Here is a 6,000-nt window from a genome sequence, read left to right as displayed (position 1 = left end):
AGTAATGATTGTTGCAAAAGTTTCAGTATTAATAGTTGTAAAGTTGCACTAATAATAGTTGCAATAGTTGCAACAATTGCAGTAGCAACAATTATTGCAATTGCAGTGGTAACAGTTGTTACAGTTGCAATATCAACAGGAAATAAGTTATATCATTCTTCATTGTGATGGGTTAAGCTACAGAAATGTTGCAGCAGACTGGACGAACAGTTCCCTGGACATTGGATTGGTCGGCGTGGACCAGTAGAATGGCCGGCCAGGGCTCCAGATTTAACACTTCTTGATTTTTTCTTTTGCGGTTACATGAAGAGCTTGGTATTTGAAAAGAAAACCTACCAGAATGAAGAATGATATCAATTTTTTTCTCTTTCGGTAATACCATCACGGAAATCTAGAAATTTGTCATAAGAAATCTTCAAATAATCACAACAATGCTTTGAAACTGTCACAGGTTAACCAAACAGTAAAGCAGGAAAAGTTAATTACCATAATTGCATAAAAATACGTTTTCCAAAGTCTCCTTAGTACTGTACCATGTTATAAAATATCTGTAGATGCAGTAACTAATGTTTATGTCATTATGACAGTTATCTTTAAATAACTTGAAAACGATTAGAGATATCTCAAAACAGATTGCACCATTGTTTTTCTTTTTCAGAAAATTTCATATGATTTTGAGTACCTACATGACAGCCCTTTCCATTTAAAATTTCTAGAGAAAATCAAAACTCGAGTGGGATTTAATTGACTATTACACGATGAAAGAAAGTGAATAAAGATTAGAAGTAACGAAGTACTCCAATACAATAAAATATTAATTTACTTACGAAAATACAACTGTCTTCAAATGTATTATTGTACGATCTCAGCATTACAAATATTACGCTAGATGGCAGTAATGTGTTATGATTAGCTGTTTTCTTGTTATCAGTTGTGCCAACTATGGAATCTTCATCGAACTCTGTGGACGGTTACTAGTCAAGAAGGCTTTGTTGATTCAGTTTCATTTTTATTAAAACAGTTGCATTTCACTTCAATTATCCGGATCCCAGTAATCAACGTCACTTGACAGATGATTTTCAATAAATCTTAATATTAAACAATGTCTGATACGTGACTATCCATAATATCATATAGCAGAAGCTTAGAAAAGTTTTAATTAGGGATGATGAAATAAACAAGAAAAGTTTTAATTAAGGACGATGAAATAAAAAATAAACATGAATAATTTTAAAAGGAACAATTATTGTTAAGTACAAATTTTAAATTTGAATGTTTTAGTGGTTGATGGTTCAGTTGATGTTATATTGGACGTGTGCGTAAAATAAGTGGAACTCCGAATGGTGCTCTTCATTTATTTGTAAATAGGGCTTCAGGGAAGATACAATGCTATGACAGTGATCTTTATAAATTCTTGTTCTTGAATGCCAATGCGAGTCATATTTGAAAGTGCTGTGCATCGACTGGAGTGGTTTGTAATTTTCTTTTTTTTTTTTTGACATCCAGACCAGTGCAGTTTGAAATGTTGGCAAACAAAGAAAGAAATTCTAGGGTAGTGATAAAAACAAACAAATGCTAGGGAAGCGATAAAATTAAACAAATGCTGGGGATGCGATAAAATTGTGCAATAAGCAGCCATGATTAGTTGAAAGACGTCCTTTCGTAACGTTTTATTGGTAAAAAGTAGTATGACGTAGTAAAAGTGTAATAGTCAATGAAAAAGCCCAGGCCTAATCGGGACTCGAACCCGAGTCGTCTGCGTGACAGGCTAGTAATAGTTTTAACAGTAGTTATAGTTCTAACAGTAGTAAGAAACTTTACGTCTAGAAGCTGTCAGGGAGAGAGTTATGTAAGTTCACAAAATTACTAGAACTCATGTGTTGTAATGAGTTATTGGCATAAAGCCTGCATTTCCAAATAAAGGTTTAAACCATTGTCTTACCAAACGTTTTGTTCCGGAAACCGGGCTTGGAAGAAGAAACATAATGCGTTTCGAACTACAAATAGGTACTGCAAAGACGTTCAAATCCTCCCATTAATTGCCAAGTTCAAGGCAACCCGAAAGGATAATATAAAGATTAAAAGGACAAGAGTAGAAAAGTTTAACGTGACACACATGGCGGACACTTTCAAGTTGCCAGCTGTTGGGTAACTTATGACCTCATCGTCATTCAAGGTGAGCCAAGTGGGTTTCAGCTTCGTTTCGCTAACGCGCAAATAATGGCAAACTCAGTGAAGTGACAGTCATCGGAATTCAGTGTACAGTGGAAGATGCAATTTGTGCTGCTGCCAATTGCTGGATTACAGGGAATATCAGTGTGTAAGTGGGATATTCATCCATCATTCTTGACATGTTGCAGATAAGAACTATCTCTCTTTCGCGTGTCATAAACTTTTATCAGTTAAATGGTTTTTGTGTTTGTTTGGTAACGCCCTCGCGTGAAAGAAATGTGCCACACTTACGTAGTACTTGAAATTATGAATTGCTCGTAAAGGATACAAGAGGTTAGTGCACGGCGTTTCGAACTGCAACCGCACGATCGCGTTGTTCTTCCGTAATAAAGAAGACAGAGATTCTCATAGTGGTCGCACCGCTTGGAATTACTGACGCAACAGTACCGTTAACTCCCGTCTTCGAATAGTAAAAACTAAGTTTATTCGTTGCAATTATGTTATAGTCTATAGCAGTGGTATACAATCTATGATATGCGTACCCCCTAGGGTAATCGGGGATACGCATCCCGCTGACTGTACGTATGTAAAAAAGCTGGCATATTTATTTTATTATACTTGTTGATAGGTAATTATTGCAGTTTACATATTTTCTTTTACAATATGAACTCTTGTTTTTTCTTGCTTGAATAATATTTTACACAATTCATTACTATTATTATTGGATCAATAACTACTGTATAATAATAATAATAATAATAATAATAATAATAATAATAATAATAATAAGTTAGTTTGCATACAACATCAATCATAGCCTTTTGTTACTTCTTTTATTAATTTCAATGCAGTTTGGGCAGTGGCGGCTCGCGGGTATTGAATTCGGGGGGGGGGGGGCTGCATACAAAAATAAACCATGTAACTTACCTTATTAAAAAATTAGTTCCATACGCCTTGTCTTGTAGGTTGCAAATTTTTTAATCATCTTCTTATTAAAATCCGATATGTCGTTTAACATAGTCTTTACAATGGAAAACATAGCAAATGCGGTCAGTCTCTCTTCTCTCATCGTATTTCTGAGATAGGATTTTACTGTCTTCAAATACGAAAAGCAACGTTCTGGTTCGGAAGTTGTCATTGGTATGGTGATAGCTATGCGTAGTAGTTCCACAACTTCTGAAAATGAGGCCTGCAAGTTCTCAGATAGAAGAAATTGTAAGAGCTTGACTGCGTCACTGATATTTCTGAATTCTTGTCTCTGATACAACACAGTGAGTTCCGTTTTTAGTTTGTCTTTATCGAACATTGGAAAAAGCTTCACACATACATTTAGGTCATTTTCAGGAAATGAGCTTCTGTAGCATTCAAATTTTTCTTGATACAGAAGAGAAGATAATATCAGATGATCTATGAACTGGAATCGGGTGTTAGCTTGCGTGAAAATGAGGTCACACACTTCCTTGGCTGCCGCAACCCTTGTCTGAATCCCTTCGACCTTACGACGCTTTTAGGGTTTTCATTTTCACAGATCTCGCTGCTCAACTGTGCACTGTTCCGTATTGTCTGTATGGCATTAACAAAGCTTGATATGCAGAGTCGGCCTCGGTAGCATAGTCTGTTGCGGGTTCGATCCCGGGCCAGGTCGATGGCAATTAAATGTGTTTAAATGAGACAGGCTCATGTCAGTATATTTACTGGCATTTAAAAAATCCTGCGGGACAAAATTCCGGCACACCGGCGACGCTGATATAACCCCTGCAGTTGCGAGTGTCGTGAAATAAACCATAACTTAATATTTTTATATGCAGATTTGAACCTTAGAAATATCTAACTGGCGATGTTGTAGTTGGTTGTATAATATATCTACATGATACATCAATAAATGAAAAAAAAACTGAGCCAGAAATTGAATTCAGGATCTTCAAGAGTACGCACAAGGCGCTTGCCTCATTTATTGTGATGTTAGATGTTTCAGATTCTATTATGGTTTGAAAACATTCTAGCAATGGCTCCTTCTTCTCATGAACAACATTTACTGTTCTTATTTTAAAACTCCATCTTGTTGCCCAGCTGATGGAATTGTCTTTGAAACACATTAATCTAATACAGGCTGTGTGGAGATCGAGAGAAGAAAGCAGGGATACTGGAAAAATTAGCAAAAAATATTCGAGCTTTGTAGGCTATTTTGTTTAGCGGCTCTTTCCATTATGAGATTCAACTGATGGGCACTTAATTTCACATTTATCCTGAGTTGTTAAGGTACTGAACTGAATAGACTGTAAAATATTGTACAGAATTAAACACTGTTGCACTTGTTATACTCACAACATTAAAGAAAATATATTTAAAACTGCGCGCTAATGACAAACTGCTGCAAACTTTGCAGCGCCTGGAAACTCTGGATTCACGGCGAGGGGCAGCAGGGGGAGGGGTAAAACTACGCTCAAAGCATCCGAGACAAGACTGGCAGCTCCAGGGGAGGAAGTGGCTTCACTAACGATTGCGTGCATTCAATGAGAGCGAAATTAAAAAAAAAAAAGCCGAGCCGCTAAATAGAGACTGTGTAATAAATATATTTCACAACATAAAACGACAAGAACCACAAATGTCGGGGGGTGCTGCAGCTCCACAGCCCCCCTTCGAAAGCCGCCCCTGAGTTTGGGGGTACGAAGGTAAAAGAAAAGTATTTTGAGGGTACTCTAGCAAAAACTATTGAATACCACTGGTCTATTGGATGAGTCTATGTAATCGAAGTAGACGATGGAAATAACGATGAGGATTTTAATTCTTAATTCTTTGCTGTATTTATAGTGTGTCATAAAATGTGTTTATGAGGTTATTACAATTAATACTATAGGGCATAGGCCTATTTACTATGTTAATAATATTACAGTAAGCACCAGGCCTATATTAATACAGCCATAAACAGGGTTTTCGAAAAGAAATGCATTATTGCAATCAAAATTGAATTAAGGGATTTTGGACAAAAAAAAAAAACTTACAAGCAAATATTTTCATGGAGGCAGATAAAGATGTAATATTTTGTCTTCCACCATATTAATAATGTCAAAAAGGTGCTTGTACAAATTTTGGCCACTCGAGCGTAACTACTTACGAGGGCCGTAAAATAAGTTTATCTGAGATCGTTAGAGAAAGAAAACACAATTTCATTGGAATAATTTATTGGAACAGATTCAACATTTGTTGAGCTATTTTTCAACATATTCGCCACTGGAATTGAGACATTTTTCATAAAATGGGATCAACAGAGAGGTGCAGACGGCTGTCACACATTGGTTCCAATCCCAGGCGGCAGACTTCTACGACATAGGACAACATAAGTTGTTCCCACGGTATGACAAATGTCTCAGTTCCGGTAAAAATAGCTCTACAATTGCTGTATTTGTTTCAATAAATCTTTCCATGAAATTGTGTTTTCTTTCTGTAAACGGCTCCAGGGAAACTTATTTTTTAGGCCCTCGTAATTACGCTCGAGTGGCCAGAATTTGTGAAAGCACTTTTTTGACATTATTAACATGGAAAAAAAAATAACTTTTTTATCTGCTCTCATCAGAATGTTTGTTTGTCAGACACTTCAAACCTTATATTTAGGAACGAATACTTTTATGGAAACAAAATGTAATTGCGAGTATTGTTTTGCGAGCTATGACATCATCGAGAACATTTCCATATGGTACCCTAAAGTTTTTTATATCAAATGAAAGAGCATATTTCCTATGTAATGTTTAATTTGTTTTATACAGAGTGGGCACAAAGTCCCGTTATCCCCTATAAATACCTCAAATATAGGCTACACACTATTTATGT

General features: G+C 36.1%; 1 protein-coding gene across 1 annotated transcript in view; it reads left to right on the top strand.

The window, feature by feature from the left end:
* Nucleotides 1–2,192: 2,192 nt before the first annotated feature.
* Nucleotides 2,193–6,000, top strand: part of LOC138703375 (uncharacterized) — a 55,068-nt gene continuing 51,260 nt past the window's right edge. The window contains exon 1 of the mRNA XM_069831200.1: nucleotides 2,193–2,320. The gene's annotated coding sequence lies outside the window, so the exon portion shown is untranslated. The remainder of the gene's footprint in view (nucleotides 2,321–6,000) is intronic.

Source organism: Periplaneta americana, chromosome 7, assembly GCF_040183065.1.
Source record: "Periplaneta americana isolate PAMFEO1 chromosome 7, P.americana_PAMFEO1_priV1, whole genome shotgun sequence".
Lineage (NCBI taxonomy): Eukaryota > Metazoa > Arthropoda > Insecta > Blattodea > Blattidae > Periplaneta > Periplaneta americana.
Note: the sequence above shows the minus strand (reverse complement) of the source record. Positions and strands in the feature narration are given on the sequence as shown.